This window comes from Eptesicus fuscus, chromosome 15, assembly GCF_027574615.1.
Source record: "Eptesicus fuscus isolate TK198812 chromosome 15, DD_ASM_mEF_20220401, whole genome shotgun sequence".
In the NCBI taxonomy this organism is placed as follows: domain Eukaryota; kingdom Metazoa; phylum Chordata; class Mammalia; order Chiroptera; family Vespertilionidae; genus Eptesicus; species Eptesicus fuscus.
In genome coordinates this window covers 37,423,057-37,447,297 of record NC_072487.1, presented here as the reverse complement: position 1 = coordinate 37,447,297, position 24,241 = coordinate 37,423,057, and the positions used below count along the sequence as shown (strand labels likewise).

The following is a 24,241-nucleotide window of genomic DNA, read 5'->3' as shown; positions in this document are numbered from 1 at the left end:
GCAGGCCGGGGGAGTCCGGCGGCGGCGGCGGCGGCGTCGCGGAGCGCGCCCCGAGGAGGACAGCGCGTCGGCAGAGGTTCTCTCCCAGCCCTTTGAGCCCGACACCTTGACTGCGGCCCCTCCGGTGCAGGTGCGTGAGGCGGCGGGGGGGGGGGGGGGCGGGGGGAGGCCTGGGCCGCTCCGGCCGGGCGTGGGGAGGGGGCGCTAGGCCCGGAGCCGCAGCGCGGGCGGGTCGAGGCGAGCCGTGGCCCGGCAGGGGGAGGGGAGCGAGATGCGTCTTTGTTGTTGGGAGACCGGGATCCCACTCAGCGCGGGGAGAGGCGGGGGGAGCCCCTCCCGATTTTGGAGCGGGTTCTCCAGGGGGGTCGGGAAAGGGAGAGGGAGAGGAGGGACCGTGGGGTGGGCGAGGCGGCGGGAATCTGGGGGCCTGGGAGAGACTGGCCGGCGGGAGGGAGAGGTCTTACTTAGGTCCTCCTGGCCGAGAAGGTCTCCTTTCACTTCCTTCGCTTTTCGAACCGTGGACGGAGAGAGGAGGTCAGGTTCACGGTGAGATTCGCGGTGCCTGAACGCTTCCTCCCGAATTGCCCTCGTGTGTCCGCCTCGAGGTGAGATCGAATCTGCCGGGTCCTTAGTGATTTGCGAATTCCGGTCGGGCCGGAGGGTTCCTTTTCTCTGGATGGATGAACTGGAATCGTACCTATTCTCCAACTCTAGGGTAGAGTGGTGAGGAATTTTGAATCGGAAAATTGGAGTTTTAGGTTTGGGTGTTTTGTGTGTGTGTGTGTGTGTGTTTTTTAACCCTGAAACGAAAGTTCTTTCCAGTTAGGTTGTATTTGTTGTGAAGGGCTTTTGTAAAGAGAATGTAACCCAGCTTCTTGTTTAAAACAAAAATGTTCATGATGATCTGTGGCGAAATGCCCGGCAATGCCAGAGCATAATTTGTCTTCAACGATGCTTTGTTTTAAGTCGCTGTGAGGTGGGTTTGGTTAAGCAAAGGGATGAATAACGGAATCCAGAGAGGATGATGTTTAGATTTTGGGTGTTTATGAAAAGATATTGCTGTTCAATACTTGGTCCACAAGATGAGTCATTGATTTGTGTAGGCTCCAATTAATAAAGTGAATTTTGGATATCGACTGCCAGCATTTGAAACTACCTAGGTGGGTCTTGAGTAAAAGTCAGGTACCTGTTGTAAGAGTATTCATCTGTTTACTAGTACATTAACAGGAAGACTTAACTCCATAAAGAGTTTGTCTCTTTATGTATGTATAGCATAAACTCACTTGGGTGATCTGTCTAATATCTAATAATTACCAGTGTTTTGATAGTTATCATAATTGCAGTGTTCTAATTGGGTACTGCCAACTCTTTGCCTGTTGGTAAATTTCTGTTTTTGGAGCAGGGGTAGTGGGTTACTTGAACAGTGGAGATAGCCACGTTTCCACTAATAAAAAATATAAAATCCCTGTTGTGTAATAATCGCTATGTTTTTTTTGAGATCCAGGGGTAAATGAATAGCACCCTCATCCATATTTTGACACCTCTTTTGTCTTACCATAGTATTAACAAGGTTAATTGGCAAGGATGGGATTAGATTTTTACCAGGCAAGGCAGTTTTAATTTTGTCCCTCACTGTATGGTACTGTAGGTAAGTGGATTGTTTTCTTGAGTATTTTTGCCCATTTTGAAATGTGTGTGAAATGACATCTGACAAAGAATTTTCTGTATCCCTGTGACAAAATAATGTTTTGGTTGCTTAATGGACACAGAAGAACTAGGCAATTAGTGTCTGTTCCAAGTTCTGTCACTGAATTGGTCTACAGGCCAGCTATCCCACATCTGAGTCAGTTTCTTCATTTGTAATATAGGGCTAATAAAACGTGCCACCTGCTCACTTTATAGTAAGGGCAATAAGAATCAACAGTTACTCTGGTGTGTGACATAGATTGTTTCAGTTAAATAAGAGTACTTTTTAGTGCAGTTCTCTTATTTTGTTTTGATGTTATGAATTTCAATTTCTTGGTGAAGAATTAGCATAAAGTAGTTATAATAGGGAGAATGCCTATCTATATGCATTTAGGAATTTATACTAGTAGACATAAAGTTTCTTCCATGTTAAGATTGGTTATATCTTTAAAATCAGTGATGACAAGAAAAGAGAGTGACAAATTAACTTGGTTGATTTATTGACTGATAGATTTTATTTGTAATATATCCAAAGATTTGCTCTTACTGCTCAAAAATTATGCCTGCCTTCCCTACCCTGTTAAAAATGTTTCACATACATTGCTCTACATGCCTCTCAACCAGCTTTGTGAGTTAGAGGGGAAAAGTGATGTCATGTACAGGTGGAATAAAGCCCAGAGTACTTAATTATTCAAATTGCCTAAAGCTACACAATTTGTAATATGCAGAATTGAGACTTGAAGCTGAGTTTTCTGACATCTATTCCTAATTCCTTTCCTCGGGAGCAAGTGTGTTTCAAACACTTGACTGGGCCCAACAGATTTTGCCAATTCAGGTGAAATGACAAATAATATAGCAATATTAAGTATTGGCAACACACAATATAACGAATATCCATGCATCCATTACCAATTTAAAGAAATAAAACTACAAAACAAAATGAAGCTTTCTCATAGCACTTTACATACCCCTCTATACCCTTTTCCTCATTCCTCACCACTGCCCAAAATTGATACGCATCCATCCTCTCCATGTTTATGCTTTACTTCCTACCTTTACATCCATGAACATTATATAATTTTTCTTTGTTTTAAGACTATTTAAATATGATGATTTTATCTGTAGCTTTCTTCACTCAATTTGCTAAAATTTATTTGTGTTTAGTCAGGTAGTTCAAGTTTCTTTATTTTTCTGCAATATGGTATGTGTTCCATTATGTGACTATACCAAGTTTTTGTTGTTTATTTTAGTTTTTCCACTTGTTTGCTTATTAAACAGTCTTGTGGGGAATATTCTTTTATATGTTTACTTAGGGCAGTGGTTCTTGACCCTATATCTCATTTTTATAGACATGTTTTGCAACTTTCCCAATACTGTCCTAAAAAGAAATTGATAGTAATAAACTTACATTCATATTTTAAGGAAAGTAATGCCCTTACTAAAATATAAAAAGTAACTTATAACAAAGTAATACATTTTGTTCTGTGATTGCTGGGGCTCAACCACACTAAATCTTTCTACCAAGTGTGATAGTAGACCAGTACCATCAGAATTCTGGGAGCTTGTTAGAAATCAGAAGTTCAGGCCCTACTCTACCAACTCAGATGCTGAATTTGAACAAGATTCCCAGGTGATTTGTGTGCACATTAAAGTATAAGAAGCACTCCTAGAAGAAATGTAGTTGTCAGCTACTTTGCACCAATGGGTAGTATCACCATGAATAAATAGGACAGCTACTAATGCAGATTAAAACAGGTGTTGAATTGGCCATTCAAACACCAGTGGTGGTACTAATGATGAAAAATAAGTTTCTGAAATAACAAACTATTTTCAGTAAAGTTTGAACAAAAATAGAAGTGCAGTCTTATCTTTAAATAGTGGTTGCATTCTTTATAATCTACATCTATATTAAAACAAAACTATATTTTGTGTTAAGTCCTGTTTATAAATATCTGACCTTAGTGTCCAGCAGAATGTTCCAGAGATATAGGATGGGGCAGCATTATCTCCACGCACCAAGAATGCTTGGCACCACGGCATCTGTTCAGTAGTGCCCCACCATTCATTATAACAACTAAAAGCCAACATTGAGCAAGATTGCCCTGGGATACAAATCTAGTAGTAGATTCTAGAACACAGGATAGATGCTACTTCTTCAACTTTAAACTACCAGTTTTCTCTCCAAAGTGAGTGTTTCCATAATGGATGAGAAAGTCTATTTTCCCACCTTCCAAATACTTTAGATTTCTTAAGTTTCTTCATTCTGAGTATGAAATAGTACCTCATTGTAGTTTTCATTTGCATCTCCCCAATTAGATGACCTGTAATTGAGAACTCTTTTATTAGCCATTCACATTCCTTTTCTATACATTACTTACTTGTGTTTTTTTTTTTTTATGAGATTGATCATTTTAAATGATTTGTAAATGCTTTTTATATACTCTGGTAAAAATACTTGGTAGACTTTACAAATATCTGTCTAGTTTTTAGCATGCCTTTTCACTTTAATATATTGTTAATGTTAATGTCAAGTTTATTCTTTTATGATTGTGCTTTTTCTCTTTAAAGGTTTTCTTAATCCTGAGGTTATGGGTTCTGTTATAGCTTATTTTAAAAGTTTTACTTTTTCACATTTAGATCTTAAATTTACATAGAACTATTTTTATGTAATGATGTATTTATGAATCTAAATTTGCTTAATAAAAATGACTAACCTTTAGCCCAGCAGGTGTGGCGCAGTGGTTGAGCATTGACCTATGAACCAGGAGGTCATGATTAGATTCCTGGTCAGGGCACATGCCCTGGTTTAGGGCTTGGTTCCTGGTAAAGGATGTGCAGGAGGCAGCCAATTAATGTTTCTCTCTCATCGATGTTTCTATCTCTGTCATTCCAACTTTTCTTTTTAATTTAACTGGTATTTGAAATCTTTAAGGTTTGAGAACCACTGCTTCAAAGTACTCTGATTCCTGTGTTTCATCTATGACTCACATTCAGTCTCTAAAACATCATAGAAAGTGAGCAGGCACTCTTAAGTACTGATCTATCATTTGTATCCTCCACATTCCACAGTTTTATTTTACATGTCTTTTCATCACTTTTTTATTCTGGCTAGAATTTTTTTAAATGATTCTTATGACCCTACTTTTTTAAAACATAATTTTAGAGTAAATATAAATAATATTTTAATGTTAATTTGGCTCAGATATAGGCCCTGATTTCCCCCCAAGAATTAAAAGCAAGGATGGTTAACAAGTTCTTGCATACAGGTAAAGATGAAAAGTGGAAAGGAAATAATGGGCCAGACTACTGTGAATTGATCACTATTCTAGGTTTGGGAAGATAGATATATAAACAAAAGAAGCAAAGGTCCCTAACTTCCTAGAACTTATTACCTAGCAGAGGACCACAGGGAATATGCACAATAAATAAAATAATATATATTAGATTAAAATATATATATTAGAAAGTGATAAACACTTCTAAAGAAAAAGGAGAGAAGGGTACAGGGAATTATTAAATAGGATGATTAGGGTAGGTCTCATTGAGAAAGGGAGAATGAACTGAGATGTGCATTGAGGGCATTAGCTATACATGAAGAAGACAGCAAAATTTGGAAGAGTGGAGAGAATGTAGTCTTTAAGTTAAACCTGTGTTCCTGGCTCTCCCACTTAAGTTGTGTGAACTTAGACAAATTAATTGACTTAACAACCTGAAGCCTTGATTTCCTCATGTGTAAAAGGATGATAAGCTCAGAAAAGTATTATTAAGATAAAGGAGATGATAAGTGAAAGCATCTACCTCCCACCCCCACCTAGTTCTCATGTAGCACTCTATATTTTCATAGCATTTATCATCCTGTATAATAATCTGTGTCTGGTTGTAAATTTTATCCCACCCATTCACAAATATTAATGAGAAGAACCAGTCAGTGTGGTAATATTTCATTAACACAGTAATTTATAAACAACCTTCCCACCTGTTTTTATTTGAGAATCATCTCATGCAGATATGTTGAGAAAAGGTTTTTTATTTACAGAATCATTATGCTAGAGCTCCACATTGTATTATTTTAGGCATTAACTCATTAATCACCACACATCATTTTTGTGATGGGGCCAGTGGATATGTATCATCTTGCACTTGAAGAAATTGAAGCTAAAAAATAACATAAAGGTGACACAGAAAGTCAAGTAGAATTTGGATAAAATCTGATTACATTTGGCTATATTTTCACTCTGTTTCCCCTTTTTTCTTTCTGCAGTATTGCTAAAATTGACTAAATTATAAAAGCGAAATTATGTGGCTTATGTTATATTAGATCATGGCCTTTGGAAAATCATTAAGACACAAAACAATATTTAAGTTATGACTTTCTTTTCAGTTTTCCTTCTATAAGTTTCTCACATTTTCTCAGGAGGTGACATTAGGATTGGCAATAGTTAGAGGTCTTTACCCTTGAAAATACATAGTGCTAAAGAAATTCTTTTCATTATGGCTGTCTTGGAGTATTTAAGATTTATTTTTAGGATGTAGTCACACAGGGTTAAGAAAATAAATACATGCTTAATGTAGGTCAGGATGAATAAGAAAGGGATTGAAATAACCTCATTAGCTTGGTGTAGGCAATTCTCCGTTCCAGTCCCAACAAACCATTGTCTCCAAGAATAAAAGTAGAAGACATCATCAGTTTATCAATTTCAATAAACTTGCCCTAGCAGGTTTGGCTTAGTGGATAGAGCATCCGCCTGAGGACTGAGGGGTCACGGATTCAATTCTGGTCAAGGGCACATGCCAGGGTTGCGAGCTCAATCCAAGTGGGGGGCATGTAGGAGGCAGCTGATCCATGTTTCTCTCTCATCATTGATGTTTCTATCTCTCTCTCCCTCTCCCTTCCTCTCTGAAATCAATAAAAATATATTTTTTAAAAATTCAATAAACTTGTTTGATTTCTGAATTTAGAAGATTGATCTTTAAATGCATTTTAAAAATTAAAATCCATTGAAATAATTCCTATAATACTTTTCCCAAAAATGCCATCCATAGACCTGTGACCTAGATATTTTGTTTCTGATTAGTATCCTGCTTGGTATACTGATAATTTTTTACTCCCTTGCTTGACCATTCCCACTCCCAAATGTAAAAATTCTTCTCTGCACATCAATTATCAGCAGGAAAAGAATGCTGATCAGTAACTTGATTTGGCAAGCTTATATCTGAAACACAACAGGTTACATTTTTGTGGGTTTTTTTGTTTTGTTTTTAACAGACCTCAGTGTCCCTTTTATTAATAAAGATTTAGGGCAGTAAAGTTAATAGGTGTGAGGACTTTTTAAAATTATACATTAAGGATATTCTGATACAATCCCCAAGGGTAAAATGGCTTTCAATTTTTTGGTTAGAATCCAGGTAAGAACATTTTGGTTCATGAGCTAATACATGCATACGAAAACAGAAGAGATTATCTATATGGTCAGTGTGAGCATGGTTCAGGAGATTTTTTTACCCCTGGAGAAAGAAGTAAAACTTAAACAGAATCTTTTATTTAAAAAAAAAAAAAAAAAAAAAAACAGCAAAAGTTGTTTTATTTATTTATAGAAAGGAGTGTAAGTTGGGGAGAATTTTACATTGGGAGGATTTTACCTACAGAGATGGGAACAGTGTACAAAGGCGTAGAAGCAAGAAATAATTTTTCTTAATGAAGAACAGTATGTTTAGTAGAATGAATGAATGGGGAAATGCTCAAAAAACAGAGTCCAGGAAGCAGAGAGGGTGAGGAAATCATGTATGGCATGCTAAAGAAGTTAGATTTATTCAAGAGGGCTTATACATTTCATTTGAAAGATTTAAATTAAAATAGGAAAATGACATTACCTGGCAACAGTGTTATGTGGATTTAGAGGGGTATGACATATTAGTGAGTGATTTTATAACAGTGAATGAAAAGTGGCTGAGCTAATAAGATGTGACTGGGAGGAAAGGAGGGGTACATAGGATTAAATAAGAAGAGAGAGAGAGAGGGAAATACTGAGATTTTCAGGGTCTATAACCTTAAAGATCTGTGCTAGAGATACAAGTTTTTAGATTTAGTCATTATTATTGTATAAGTAGTAGTTAAAGCCATAGGTGTGGTTGAGATAAAAAGACAGGAAAACAAAAGATGACCAAAGTAATAGTTCAAGTCTTGGGTTAGACAAAAGATAAGAAGACAAAAGATGCCCAGTCTTTGTGTGTGTGTGTGTGTGTGTGTGTGTGTGTTTTTAAATTAATTAAATAAGCAAATAAAACCTCTGAAGGAGGTCACCAGAAAATGAAAGATTTCCTTCACTACAAGAAGGAAGGAAAGGCCCTAACTGGTTTGGCTCAGTGGATAGAGCATCGGCCTGCAGACTGAAGAATCCCAGGTTCAATTCTGGTCAAGGGCATATACCTTGGTTTCGGGCACATCCCCAGTAGGGGGTGTGCAGGCGGCAGCTGATCGATGTTTCTAACTCTCTATATCTCTCCCATCTTCTCTGTAAAAAATCAATAAAATATATTTTTTTAAAAAGAAGGAAGGAAAGGACAAATAGTGTTTAATACCACAGAATAATCTTGTAAATTAAGACTGAGAAATACCCAGTGCACTTTGAAATAATAAGAAGTCATTCATCAGTGATCCTAAATGGGTTAACAATTTGATGATAGGTATTAGATCACAATTCATTTGGGGCCCATTGGGGAATAGTGAGAAGTTTGATTCTGGAGGATACTCAGAGATAGTGGTTAGAGTGTAGGTATACACACTTTTTATAAATTTTTAATTTTTGAGTCTTGAATAAACAGAAGAGATGAACCAGTAGAGCAGAAGAGGCTAAAAATGCATTGGTCTTGGAAGATGCTAGATAGAGTCATTGGAACCCTCCAGAATATGTGTGAAGAGAGTGACACTTCTCAGGAAGTAAAGGTAATCAAGATTTGATTAATACTAATTGATTTATAGGGTCCAAAAAGAGATTACCAAATGTATGTCTGACTGTTCCAAGTAAAAGAATAAACTAATATAATATCATACATCAACTGTAATTTATTATCCTACTCACACATTTTGAGTTGTTCCTTCTGTTGTCTTATTCTACATAACCCTTTTGTTTGTAAAAGCTGGAAACTACTATAAAATGGTAGAAAATGTAACCACAGTAAATCAAGAGAATTATATGTGTTCATTTACAATTAAAGATGACAGAAATTGAATGATTTCCCAATTGAACTCTCTCTCTTTTTGTATTTAGACTTTAAGAAGTTGAGGTCAATGAAAACTATTTTATACTGTTTTGACTTGTTCTTAGTAATGCTCCCACAGGTTTTAATTTTTTCTTTAGAAATATCTCTTTTAGATTATGTTTTTAATAGAATGTACAATAAGATTTCTCTTTCTGCAGAGACAAGGAGAGCAAGAGAACCATATCTAGTTGTATAAATAAATGTATGAATAGAGGGTATAAGAGGTCCAAAAAATCAAGGCAAGTTAGAGAGGAGAGGGAGGATTTAGTATCTATAATAATAAAAACATAATATGCTAATTAGACCCGATGAAGCCGGGGCTGTGAGGGAAGCCCGGGTCCCGGGTGCCAGAGGGAAGCCGGTGCTGGCAGCCAGGGGAAGGAAGGCCTACTCTTGCATGAATTTTGTGCATTGGACCCTAGTAATAAAATATTCTTGCTGGAGAAAGCTCTAGATGCTATAGTTCAGTCTTCTCACATTATAATGGACGCAGTTCAGGGTTTAAGAGCACTTTAAATAAAATTATAACCAGAACTTGAGTTTCCTAGGCTGGTGCTGTTTCTACTATTCCTTTATTTTATTAAAATGAGATATGTATAATGTGAAACAGGGCTTCAAAAGTTGAAAATTATATGCAAAAACATTTGATGAGTTTACTATTTCATGCATAACATGCTATGTAGCATGATATTTAGTAACCCAGTTGATGACATATGGAAGGATGATCTTTAATGCTTGCTTTCTTCCTCATCCCAAACAAATATTTACCCCAGAGATACACTAGACATGTAGACTACCAAAAACTAGCTGTGACATTCTTCTCAAATCTGGTATTAAGGATTTGCCTCAACCGTTGTTTTTTGTTTTTGTATTTGCAATCTCTGTTAGCTTTCCTTCCATCCTTCTGGTGCATTACTTAGCATATAGTGTCAGTGTATTATTCTGTCAGTTTCACCTAAAATACTTCCTTTTCAGATCTACTCTAGAAATTGTCTCTAAAAGAGAACAAAAGTCTACCCAAAAAATAAGAGTCTACAATATTTACTTGTTTGCTACTTGTGTCTTTAAACTATAAGGCAACATTTTTATTAACTGAAATACCCAGTAAATCAATAATAACTTTATTTTGCATAGTAGAAAGTTAAGTATGTTACCAAATTGTAGAAAATTACTTTTAAGTGTAGTCAAGTATTGATATTTAACTAAAGGATGTGGTTTACACATTTTGCAATATAAACCATCAGTATTCGTTTCTTAATTTTTCCCTCTCCACCATGTACTCTTTGTTTTGTTTTTTTCTCACTGTCATCCTTTTCTTAAAAAACTATATTTTTGTTGCTTTCAGAGAGGAAGGGAGAGGGAGAGAAAGATAGAAACATCAATGATGAGAGAGAATCATTGATCAGATGCCTCCTGCACACCCCCTAATGGGGATTGAGCCTGCAACCCAGCATGTGCCTGACTGGGAATCAAACCGTGACCTCCTGGCTCATAGCATAGGCCAGTGCAGCTCAAACACTGAGCTCCACTGGCCAGACCAGTCACACTTTACACATATTATTCACCTAACCTGGAGGGTTTTCCTTCTGCCCTGGAAATCATATCTAACTCTAAAATTCTAAATCCTTCCCAAAGTCTTTCCTAATTATTGATACCCACTTTTGTCTGATAATCTGAAGCTTAAAATTTACTCCACATTACATAACACTTAATTTTTTATAAGTTGAAAAAACCCTCTTAGAGCATTAACTTACTAATAATAAATTATATATTCATTCATTATAATGCATTTAAAAAATATTGAGTACCAATTTACAAAAAGCTCATGAATTTAGAATTAAAAGAGACTTTAACAAACATTAGGTCAGTTACCTTATGTTTTCAATTGAAGAAACAGAGACTCGGCAGTTAAATAAGTGATTTACCCCAAGTCTAAAGAATTAAAATTGACTCAGCTCTGTTAAATATGTTGTTTTTATTTTCTTAGGTATTTACACATTCTTTGAAATAATTATTCTATTTTTGTTATGTACCATGCAAAAGGTAAAATTTCAGTATTCTAAGAAACCTTGGCAAATATTGGTATGTTGAGTCCAGGAAAGGAATTAAGCACAACTTAGAGTAACTAGTGTTTGTTACACATTTTTTAAGAGTGCATACTGGTATTTCTTCAAACCTTGACTTGCAGATGAGTATAAATAACTAAAGGGAGGCAACTGGCAATCTGAGGAAAAGGAAGTGGTAGAGGTGGCAGTTTATGTAGATAGTTACACTGTTGATAGATAAACTAGTCATAGTACAATCTATGTAAAGAAAGGTAATGATCCTTGTTATACTGATGTTACATGAATGTCACAACTCCTGCATCCCTACTAAAATGAAGGTCCAGTGTGCCCTCTCCCTTCACTTCTTTCCCCACAGACATGCATCTCCTACCAGTGATGGCGAACCTATGACATGCGTGTCAGCACTGACACGCGTAGCCATTTCTGATGACATGCGGCCGCATGCCGAGGATGAAACATTTGCTGCTCCTGAGGATGAAACATTTGCGACTAGAGTCTTGGAGTTAGTTTTTTCCTCAAAGTGACACACTACCCGAGTTATGCTTAGTTTTTTGGCGAAGTTTGACACACCAAGCTCAAAAGGTTGCCCATCACTGTAAGGAACCCCATGGGGCTTGCAACCAGGGCAGCTGCAGTTCACCTGTGGCAACCCCCCTGAACTTGTCTCCAAGGCCCCCTTTTCTCTGACTTCTTAGTGAGCCAAAGCAGCAAGCCTAAGCTCATTTCCCCAGCCCTTCCAGACCCTTTCAGGGCCAGGTCCCCTTTCTGGTAACAAGAGAAGAAAGCCTAAGAATCCAAAGAACATTTTTTTTTTTCTTAATATATATTTTATTGACTTTTTACAGAGAGGAAGAGAGAGGGATAGAGAGTTAGAAACATCGATGAGAGAGAAACATCGATCAGCTGCCTCTTGCACACCCCCCACTGGGGATGTGCCCGCAACCAAGGTACATGCCCTTGACCGGAATCGAACCTGGGACCCTTCAGTCCGCAGGCCGACGCTCTATCCACTGAGCCAAACCGGTTTCGGCCCAAAGAACATTTTAAAAGGAATAAATTATTACTTCGTTTCATTCTATTTAGACACTCTCTTAGTTATTTACTACTTTATACTTATATTCAAAATTAAGAAGCCTATATGCTAGAGTGTAATTTAAGTTGAACTCAAACCTTTATATAAGAAGTAAAGAAACAAGTTCAAGGAAGGAAGGAAAGTGACTTCCCTAATGCCTCAGAGCTAGTTAGTGTTAGAGTGTGGACTAAAATCCAGCCTTCCTGATTCATGGACTGGGGTTCTTCATACTATACCACAGGCTAATTATTAAAATTGGGGGAGGGGGTAGTAGGGAGGAACAGACCTTATACATTGTTAAATTTAGACAGTAGTTCTTCTGATTTTTAAAATAAATGATAGTTGACATTTCTTCCTCACTTGTGACAAGGGGCACCTGGTTTTCTCCAGTCCTTGATATTGTTACATCCTTGGTTTTATAGCTTAGGAAATAATTTATTCCTTTCTGGGTGACTTCATATCTCATGTATAACAGGGTTGCAAGAAGATAATAAAATAGAGTGGTTGAAGCCCCTCTAAACCAACTATTATTAATTTACTAGAGGCCCAGTGCACGAAATTCGTTCACGGGTGTGGTCCGTAGGCCTGGCCAGTGATTGAAGCGCGAGCGTCTGGCATGGAAGGACAGGTCCGAGCTGACCTCTGGGCCCTGGGCAGCACCTGGGCCCCCAGGACCCCGCGCACCCCCCTCCGCCTAAGTCACAGCGTTAGAGTCCCCATGCAGAGATGTGATGAGCGTGATCGGATACCGCAGGCCCGGGCACAGCGTGGGCCTCTGGGCCGCCCAGCAGCGCTGCATAGAAGCCGGGCAGGCAGCGCGCTTGCTCCCGGCTGACGTTGCAGACTGGCTCCTGCATAGACCCACAGGGAGCCTGACAGGCCCCTGCAGTCCCGGCAGCTGTGGCCTGGCTCACCCGGAAGAGGCTGCACAGGTGTAGGACAGGCTCCTCCCGGGCACCCAGTACCTGAGTGTGGGGGCTTCTCCAGCGCGCGAGCCCTGGTGTCCTGGGGGAGGGTAGCTGGGGGAGTGAGAGCAAGCTCAGTGGACACCCCACATTCTCACTGCACCTCAGTTCCCTATCATCCTGCCCCCAGGTAGCCGGCGAGAGGTCGCAGCCCCCTGCCCAGGTGCCTCGGGAGGTTGGTCACCGCCACCCACCCCCAGCTCCCTCAGCACCTGGGAGCCGGATGGTGGCCCCTCCCCCTGCTGCCGCCGCTGGTCGCTGTCTGCCACTCACACCTGCCTTGTCTGGCGCCACCCGCTCACCTGCTCCACCATCCCGCCACAGTCTCGCTCTGGGGTCCATTGGGACTGGCAGCACCTCCACTGCCGCCCTCTGCTAGCACCACGTCGCTGATGCCACCATGTTCCATGCTGCCCCCTGGTGGTCAATGCATGTCATAGTGAGCGGTCAAACTCCTGGTCAAACGACTGCCCAAGGAGACAGTTTGCATATAAGGCTTTTATTATATAGGACTAGAGGCCCGGTGCACGAATTCGTGCACCGGTGGTGTCCCTCAGCCTGGCTGGCAATTGGGGCCAATCGGGGGACAGGCTGGCTGGGGGGAGGGACTGCAGGAGGTTGGCCCAGCAGCGAGCTAATCAACGGCTGAACCCACGAGAAATTGGGCTCCCTCCTCCCTCCTGTCTGGGTCTGGGGTGTGGGTGAACCAGATTCAGGGCTGTCAGGGCCCCAGCAGCAAGCTAACCAATGGCTGATTCCTCGAGGAATCAACCTCCCTCCTCCCTCCTGTCTGGGTCCGGGGTGCAGGTGAACCAGATTTGGGGCTGTCAGGGCCCCAGCAGCAAGGTCTGGGTCAGTGCGCATCTTAACTACCGGCCAGTTGTCTGGTTGTTCTGGTCATTACAGTTCTTCGGTCGCTTAAGCTTATATATATATATATATATATATATATATATACATATACATACACACATACACACACACACACACACACACACACACACACACTAGTGGCCTGGTGCACAAAATTTGTGCATGAAGGGGGGGGATTCCCTCAGCCCAGCCTGCACCCTCTCCAATCAGGGACCCCTTGGGGGATGTCCGACTGCCAGTGGGATTGGGCCTAAACCAGCAGTCGGACATCCATCTTGCAATCTGGGACCGCTGGCTCCTAACCGCTCACCTGCCTGCCTGCCTGCCTGATTGCCCCTAACTGCCTCTGTCTGCCAGCCTGATCTCACCCCTAACTGCTCTCCCCTGCCGGCCTGATCTCGGCCCCCAACTGCCCTCCCCTGTAGGTCTGATCTCACCCCCAACTGCCCTCCCCTGCTGGCCAATTTGGTTCTGATTGGTTGGTTTCTATGCCAGTCAGTGTCAAAAGCTCCATCTCCTAGGCATCCATTGGCTCCTCACAGTTCACCCAGATTTGGTTCTGATTGTCAGTTCCTATGCCAGTCAGCATCTCCAGGCCTGATCAGAGAGGCAGGGCTGATCAGCAGGCCCGCGGAGGCCCAGAGAGAAACAGAGGTGTGGCTGCTGGCAAAGCACAGAGAGAAAGAGAGAGGCAACGGCTGATCCAACAGCTGCCATGGAGGCTGTGGATCAGACCCTGCCTCTCTCTCGGTAGTCAGTGCTGGGTCACTGCGCCCGCACCGGTGGCAGTCAGTACTGGGTCGCCATGGCAACCCAGCACTGACTGCAGGACTGATCGCCAGTGTTCAGTCAAGCCTTCGGTCAGTCGTTCCGGACCCTGGGTTTTTATATGTTAGGATAGATAGATTAGTACCTGTTTTACAGGTCTTCTACTAGGAAAAGCTGGCAGACTTACCAAAAATCCAATATCTCATTATATTCACAGATGAAAATTCCCCAGTATCTGTAAGTCTTCCTTCAATAAAAATTTAAGGTATTTTTTTAAATTTATGATGTGTCTTGACTGAGTTCTCTGAAACCTCCACTGGGTAGGTAACAAAGCTAGGAATAATCCTTAATGCCCAGTCAAGGCATATCCCCAGGCCAGTAATAAGTCTGCTACCAGAATTGTAATCTGAATTGTGCCCAAAGGAAAACAAATAAATTGAAATTTGGAGAACAAAGTGGAAATTCCTGTCTAGAGTCTAGAATATTAATTATATAGAAGTTAGGAACAGAACAAGAATTACAGAATCGAGTGTAAGTAGGTTAAGATTCAGATTCATTCCTTTTGTGACAGAAATGCTTCAGTGCAACATTGGAGACATTCATCTTAACCACAAATGAAGTGCAAAATGGAAGCATTCTTTTATCTTTCTAAATACCTCTGAAGAAATTAAAATACTGCTGCTATTCTAGATTGTTTATGTGGTAACATTTGAGAAACATAAAATGAATATGTAACAAATCTTAAATCATAACCTCTTTTATATATGTGAGAGTTTTCAGGTCATTAATATTGGCTATTTTAGGTCCTTTGCATTTGGTTTCAGGGGTCATAGAACCACATATCCCCTTAGTAGTGCTGTTGCTGTCTAAATAAGGTAATTTCCAGGTTTGACCACAAGCTGGTATCACATTAACTGATTTTACATGGAATTTATTAAATAGTACCTACCTCAGAACCATCCTGTCAAGTCTGAGAGCAATAATACTGCATTGTTATTTTGATACATTATTTTTGGGGGTAAAGGATGTTAGTAAGAAACAACTCATAAGGCTGAAGGGCGTGATACATTCTTCAAATTGCTTAGACTTTGCAAAGGAAGGTGATGTAGCACTTCTCTACCTCACAGATCTTTATTAGTTTATGACCTTCACCCTTCCCTAGGTTTAGGGACAGCAACAAGCATAATTTCTAATTTGTCACTGATTAAGGTTGGCGGAGCTCAGATTCTCCACACTGAGAATGCTAGAAAAGTAAGAAGAATCTTGAGAGAAGGATATAAAAACACTAGAGGCCCAGTGCACAAAAATTTGTGTACTCAGGGGGGTCCCTCAGCCTGGTCTGTGCCCTTTTGCAGTCCAGGAACCCTCAGGGGATGTCCACCTGCCGGCTTAGGCCTGCTCCCCAGGGAATCAGGCCTAAGCTGGCAGTCAGACATCCCTCTGGCAGCCCAGGAGCCCTGTGGGGAGCGGGCTTGAGCCGTTAGTCAGACATCCTTAGCGCTGCCACGGAGGCGGGAGAGGCTCCTGCCACCACCACTATACTGGCCAGCCATGAGCTGGCTTCTGGCTGAGCGGTGCTCCCCCTGTGGAAGCTCACAGACCACTAAGGGTCAGCTCCTGCATTGAGCGTCTGGCCCCTGGTGGTCAGTGTGCGTCATAGCAACCAGTCATTCCCAGTCATTCTGCCATTAGGGTTAATTTGCATATTACCCTTTTATTATATAGGGTCATTTGATTCTGAGAGATAGTATATATACCCATTTGGCCAGGATATAGGCCTTAGACATTAAGTACTTGGTCTAGTCAATTCTTGAAGGGTTAGTACTTCTTGGCTTCCAGATCTAAGAACATCTCACTGATGGAAACCCCTGAAACTCATAAATAAAAATACACTGTTGACATGGTGGGGAGATGGAGGATAGAAATTCCAATCAATGGGATTGATTATTTCTACTGAGCCCCAGCACTGAAAGAGAGTAAGGAAGTAGCATAAATACATGATGCTGCTCAAAGTACCTCTCAGACCTCTCGGGCAGATAGTCTTTGTAACAACCTTATGCACTTATCTACTGACTACCCATCAGTAATAGTAGCTTTTTGGATAGTGGTAAGTTTTAGTTTCCATTACAACAGTGGTTCTCAACCTTTCTAATGCCGCGACCCTTTAAGACAGTTCCTCATGTTGTGGTGACCCCTAACCATAAAATTATTTTCGTTGCTACTTCATAACTGTAATTTTGCTACTGTTATGAATCGTAATGTAAATATCTGTGTTTTCCAATGGTCTTAGGCGACCCTGCTAGCAGTTCTCAACCTGTGGGTCGCGACGAAAATAATTTTATGGTTGGGGGACACCACAACATGAGGAACTGTATTAAAGCATCGCGACATTAGAAAGGTTGAGAACCACTGCATTACAAGCTCTACAGAGCTTCCCAGTGCTCTGGAATTTATCATGTCAATGCCTCCTAATAATTCAAAGGGAAACTTCTTAGGGATGTGAAAAGCCTAAAATGAAACAGAAAAAGTGGGATGGACTTGGAACCAGCCATCCTGGCTTATTTCCTGGTTAGAATTGTGAGAAATGGCTCACCTGTCCAAATATCAAATGATGGACTAGGAAACAGGAACATGGCGAAAATGAGACTTTTAATAACACTCTCCAGAGGTGGTATCCATTGTACAGCACACACCTGGGGCAGAGAACATAGCCTATTTAGTCCCTCCTCCAGTTCCTCATTGGCTGAGTACTATTTGGTCACCTGTTTCCTAATACATTGCCTAGGTCTTGCTGTCTCCCATTGGGCTATCCTATCTAATAAAAGAGTAATATGCAAATTGACCATCACTCCAACACACAAGATGGCCACCCCCATGTGGTCAAAGATGGCTGACCCCATGTGGATACAAGATGGCCACCACAAGATGGCCGGCAGGGGAGGGGAGTTGGGGGCGACCAGGCCAGCAGGGGAGGGCAGTTAGGGGTGACCAGGCCTGCAGGGAAGGACAGCTAGGGGGGACCAGGCCTGCAGGGGAGGGTAGTTGGTGGCAATTAGGCCGGCAGGGGAGGGCAGTTAGAGGCAACCAGGCTGGCAAGGGAGGGCAGTAAGGGGTGACTTGGCCATCAGGGGAGGGCAGTTGAGGGAGACCAGGCCTGCAGGGGAGGACAGTTAGGGGTGATCAGGTCAGCAGGGGAGGGCAGTTAGGGATGACCAGGCTGGCAGGGGAGGGCAGTTAGTGGCAATTGGGCTCGCAGGGGAGCAGTTAGGCATCAATCAGGCTGGCAGGGGAGTGGTTAGGGGGTGATCAGGCTGGCAGGCAGAAGGGGTTAGGGGCAATCAGGCAGGCAGGCCAGTGAGCGATTGGGAGCCAGCAGTCCTGGATTGTAAGAGGGATGTCCCAGATTAGAGAGGGTGCAGACTGGGCTGAGGAACACACACCCCCGTGCATGAATTTCGTGCACCGGGTATCTAGTTTAAGATATTGGGCTGAAACCTTCCAAGCTGTCTCCACCTCCCTTTGTTTAGGGGAATCTTCCTAGAAAATGTGCTGTCAGCCACTTGCACAGCTCTCATACCTTCTCCTCCCCCCCCCCCCCCCTCCCCCCCCCCCCCCACACACACACATCCTGTTTGCTCTGGGGAAATTCAGTAACTGTCTGGCCACATGTTGTTTCTTTTCTATGAAGATGAATCAGAGGCATGTTTCTTACAGAAAAGAGGTATTTTAGATGGCCTGTTCTTGTTTAAATAGCCTGTCTCCCTGAAGCAGAATTATGATTTTTCTTACTTCCAGTAAACCCAATAAGCATATATTTATTTGACTTCAATTTTTTTTCAATTATAGGCCACCTAGGGCAATGGACCCGGTGGCTCTCAGTCTAGTAACTAATCTCCCCTCTAACAAGGTACACAGTAACCAGTTTGCCTGGCTCTATTCAGTGCCCTCATTGTATCACTCTTTTTTCCTCTACCCAAGTAGAAGCTTTAATATAGGAGATCAGGTGGCTGATTTATGTGCTTCTAAGCACTGGGCTGAGGGTGATTTGAAAGTGAAATAAAGCTTAACCAAACCCCTCAAGATTGAAGGGAGAACCTATATATCAGGTAGATGGACAGAAACTAAAAATTCAGATAAGAGGTAATAGAACAAGACACAGAAAAATCAGGCTTGAATAAGAGCATTCAAAAAGAAGGGTGAAATGTAAAATCCTGAGATGCAGCCACATTAACCATAAGGTCCTTTATGTCCCCAGGTGGGGAAGGGGCTGTTCAAGAGCTCTAAGCTGCTCATATTCCAAGTGGTTTCTGTACCACCAACACCACTCCCATATCCTTGTTCATGCTAACAGGGAGCCTGCCAAGTTTTCACAGAAACTAATTCAAAGCCAGATTTAAAGCTTGAAGGTAGAATTCTGTTACTAATAGTGGTACCTCTTACTCATTTTTGCAACAAACAACCTCAGTTTGAATTTTAGATTTGTGTTAGGTCTTTTTATTTCACTGATTTTTCAGAGCTGCTCTGAGAGGAGGGTAGTAGTCCATTTATACTTGATTGCAGGGACAGGCCTCTTCATTTGTCTTCCAGTAGTTGACAATGTTAAATCTATAAACTCTAAAAGTCACTGTATATCAGGCATTGTTCAGTTAATATTCATTATATTGCCCTAGCTGGTTTGGCTCAGTGGATAGAGCATCTGCCTGTGGACTGACAGATCCCAGGTTCAATTCCAGTGAAGGGCACATGCCCGGGTTGCGGGCTTGATCCCCAGTAGGGAGTGTAGTGTACAGGAGGCAGCCAATCAATGATTCTCTCTCATCATTGGTGTTTCTTTCTCTCTCCCTCTCCCTTCCTCTCTGAAATCAATAAAAATATTTTTTTTAAAAAAGACTTATATTAGTTTCTGTGCAGTCAGCACTGTTGTTTTGTGAGATACCATTTACTCATTGGAACAATTATTACTAGAGAAGTGTTTTTAATAAGAGTTAATGTAACATTGAGGGAAAGAATAGCAAGAAACAATAGAGAACACAGAAAATCATTAGGGAAAAAATGTCATAGTAAACTAATTATTGGCTATAAAAAGATGTAACTTATTTTTCTTAAGCGCAGAGAGAACACTCCTCAACTAAATTGTATTAGGTTAGTATAACCTTAATACAAAAACCTGAGACATATGAAAGAGGACAATTAAAGACCATTCTCACTGTTGAACATAAAATATTCTGTGCAAAATATTAGCAAAGTGAATCTACCAATGTATATAAAAGTATACATTATCATCAAATTAGGATTATTCCAAGAATGCCAAGTGGTTTTTGTGGAATTTATCCCATTAAAACTTTTTTAAAAAGGAAACTTAAAAAGAAGTTTTTTAAAATTAATTTCAGAGAGGAAGGGAAAAGGAAAGAGAGAGAGAAACATCAATGATGAGAGAGAATCATTGATTGGCTGGCTGCCTCCTGCATGCCCCCTACTAGGGATCAAGCCTGCAACCCGCACATATGCCATGTCTGAGAATCAAACCATGATCTCCTGGTTCATAAGTCGACACTAAGCCACATCTCCAAGCCAAGGAAACTTTCTTAATCTCTGAAGGATAGCTATAAAAATTCTACAGGAAACGTTATACTACCATCATTGTTTCACCATTGAAGACCAGGAGCTTACTCGACAGTGTACTGGAATCCCAGCCAGTGCAGTAAAGCAAAAAGCAGTAATGAGAGAATAACAATTTGCAAACTTGTTGTATATTAAATCAGCACACAAAAATGTATTGCATTTCTGTACATCAGCAAACAATTAGAAAATGGGATATTTTAAAAGATGTAAAAAATAGAGATACATTGTCAGGAATACTAACACTCAAAGATTTTAGTTCTTCCCAAATTGATTTCTAGATTCAGTGCCACTCATCAACATCCCAACAGAGTGTCACTTAAAAGTATTAAGATGTCAGTTAATCCAAATGACAAATCCACCTGGGGTGGTTTTGTAGGTGTTACTGCAAACTGATGCTGCCTGCTCTCAAAGGTACATTTTATGGAATAGAATTTTTACAATATTGAAAGACCACTGAAATATATCACTTTCTAATATTTAATTAGTAAAATTTGCCTTTTTTTAAAGTAACTTCAGAATTCAGAAGAAAACAACAAAGTTGTGAATTTATTAGTATAGATACCAGTCCAGGTTTTACTGTTGGTTTTTTTTCTTTTGCCATCTGGTAGCCAAGACCATTTCCTTCCTCTTTCCCCAGATAGATATTTTCACATTCTGAACAACTACCTCACCTTTCTGTTTTTCATCAAATCTTTGATTTTTAAAATTTTTTATTTATTTTTTGGTTACATTTGTTTTGGTGTGGAATGGGAAGTTCTTTTATCTTCATTTTTCTTTCTCCACTGGACTCATTACATTCTCTATTGTTCAAACTGTAGCAAAACATTCGTTTTCATTGCCCCATACTAATCTAACTCAGTGAGTAAACGCATGGGCTCTGAACCCAAACTGAAGCCTGGCTTCATTGTATTCTTAGGGAATTTAAATTCTGTTTCCTTACCTGTAAATTGGGGGGGGGGGGGGGCCGTGGGGTAATGGTATATAATAGCGTTGTAATGAGGATTTTAAAAGGTTAATATTTATGGAGTTTTTACAATAATACCTAGCTATATAAAAAGTATATTTTGATAAATAAACATTACCCTGGTTTTCATAACCAAGGAAAATTTCGAACTTGCAAATATAGATTCTTCAGTATCAAAAGTTAATGCTCCCATTTAAATTAATTCGAAGACAGTTTCCCGTGATGCCATTGCAGGTAATATGCAATGACTATTAATAAATCACAAGGACAAACTCTAGACAGAGTAGGAATATTCCTACCTGAACCCGTTTTCGGGGGTCAGTTATATGTTGCTTTCTCTCGAGTTCGAAGAGCATGTGACGTTAAAGTTGTAAATACTTCATCACAAAAGAAATTAGTGAAGCACTCTGAAAATTCTTTTACTCTTAATGTGGTATACAGGGAGATAGTAGAATAAGTTTAATCAATTTATCAGTCATTGTTTTTATCAATGCTGTTTTTATATCATGTTTTTGTTGTTTTATATCATGTCTTTGTTGTTATATCATGCTATTGTTTATTATTCAATTTATATATTATTTTCATATACATTTTAATAATTTTCTTTCATCTCTGACACTTCTATATAGATAAAGGGCGAATAGCGATATTAAAATATTTCTTCTAATTAATTGCCTTTCAATGTGCATGAATCCGTGCACCGGGGCACTAGTTAATATATATAAAATCTTAAAAATGCAGCTTGTTTAATAATTATTTGAATGTAGTAGTGTTATCACCATTTACATTTGTCTTTTGACTGGCTCCAGTTTATCTTACAGCAATTTTTATTGCCTGAGAACAAAAGCAGCTTTTGTTCGATAGTTTTTATTTTATTGGAACAGATTATTTTATTTACTACTTGTTAAGGAATGGCTGATTGGAAAATTGTTCATATGCAGTGTTGACTGTACATGGTTTTATAATCTTGTTTATAACTCATAGAAAGTCAAAGCAGGATACCAGAAATATGAGCCCTATTTTTAAAAATCATCATCCTATGTAATAAAAGGGTAATATGCAAATTGACCCTAATGGCAGAATGACCGCTGGACCAGTCACTATGAGGTGAACTGACCACCTCTTGGTCCTTTTCCCCAGCCGGCAGGCTCTGATAGCCTGATGGTCACCCGCGGCGGGGGTAGGACCAGTGAGTGGGCGGGAACAGCCAACCTCTCGGTCCCTTCCCCTGTCCATTGGGCACTGATCACCCAATGGCAAATGGGGAACTGGGGGTTGGTGGTGACGGGGAGCGGGGCCAGCTGCAGGCAGCCGGGGAAGATGGCCCTGAACACAGGCCAGGCCTAGGAACCATACCTGCGCATGAAATTCGTGCCTGGGGCCTCTAGTTTATAATAATCCTTAAATCTTTAAAAAGTTATGGCTACTTTGATTAGATTATATCAGTGACTTCTTTCCCCAGCTTTTTTCATCTCATGGCACACATAAAATAATTACTAAAATTCTGCAGCACACCAAAAAAAAATTTTGCCAATATAACAAAACAAAAAAAAAAAGGTATCATTTTGATTCATTCACTCCAGACTGTTGTTGTGTTGGCTATTGATATTTTTTTATTTGACAGTCTAAGGGGAAAGAGGTCAGTGCCCCTCTAATAGTCAGGTATTGCATGTTTTTAACCCTTTGCACTTGCTTGCTTTTTTCTCGATTCCTTTATTCTAATGCTAACCGTGTCAAGTCACACTGGACATCCAAGTGCAAAAGGTTAAAATTCCTGTGGCACACCATTGCCACTGCACATCATTTAAAATCACTGAATTATAGTGTGCTATAGACCGGTTCTGTGTCCATGGAGTCAACCAACCAGGAATTGAAAATATTCACAGAAATGTTACATTGTTGCTGAGGTGCACTATGTAGTTATGCCTACAATGGTTACATCTGTACTGAACATGGAACAGTTTGTTTTCCCTGTCATTATTTCCTTAACAATACAATATAACAACTATTTAGATGGCATTCATATTGTATCTGGTACTATATAGTAAGTAGAGATAATTTAAAGTATACAAAAGGATATGCATGTTGTATGCAAATATGGTGCTATCCTATATAATGAGGTGGTAATATGCAAATTGACCATCATACCGTCACACAAGATGGCTGCCCCCATGTGGTCACAAGATGGCTGGCAGGGGAGAGCAGTTGTGGGTGATCAGGCCAGCAGGGGAGGGCAGTTGAGGGGACTAGGCCTGCAGGGGAGGGCATTTGGGAGTGACCAGGCCGGCAGGGGAGGGCAGTTGGGGGGACCGGGCCTGAGGGGAGGGCAGTTGGGGGGACCGGGCCTGAGGGGAGGGCAGTTGGGGGCAACCAGGCCTGCAGGGGAGGGTAGTTGGGGGCGATCAGGCCAGCAGGGGAGGGCAGTTGGGGGTAATCGGGCCGGCAGGGAGCAGTTAGGCGTCAATCAGGCTGGCAGGGGAGTGGTTAAGGGGTGATCAGGCTGGCAGGCAGAGGTGGTTAGGGGCAATCAGGCAGGCAGGCAGGCAGGCAGTCAGGCGAGTGGTTGGGAGCCAGTAGTCCCAGATTGTGAGAGGGATGTTCGAGGGGTCCCAGATTGGAGAGAGTGCAGGCTGGGCTGAAGGACCTCCCCCTCACCCCCCAGTGCACGAATTTAATGACCTGGCCTCTAGTTTTATATAAGAGACTTGAGAGTGTGCAGATTTTGGTGTCCTTGGGGGTACTGGAACCAATCCCCCCTCAGATATGAAGAGATGACTGTATTGAATAAGTATTCACCTGAAAAGCTTCCCAGAAACAGATTTACTTATAAACTAGTGACCCAGTGCATGGATTCATGCACATTGAAAGGGAATTAATTAAAAGGTGACCAGAGGAGCGGGACTGGGCGAGACAGGCTGGGCACACCCTGGAGCCAACCTCCTGTGGTCCCTTCCTGGCCAGCCAC

The 24,241-nt window shown here is 41.0% G+C and overlaps 1 protein-coding gene across 2 annotated transcripts in view; it reads left to right on the top strand.

The window, feature by feature from the left end:
* Positions 1-60: 60 nt before the first annotated feature.
* The window catches only part of ABHD17B (abhydrolase domain containing 17B, depalmitoylase), a 44,537-nt gene continuing 20,356 nt past the window's right edge, over positions 61-24,241 (top strand). The window contains exon 1 of one of the 2 annotated variants that reach the window (XM_054727037.1): positions 61-130. The gene's annotated coding sequence lies outside the window, so the exon portion shown is untranslated. Of the gene's footprint in view, positions 131-956; positions 977-24,241 lie in introns of those variants that run through there. The other variant, XM_054727038.1, reaches the window with a different exon arrangement.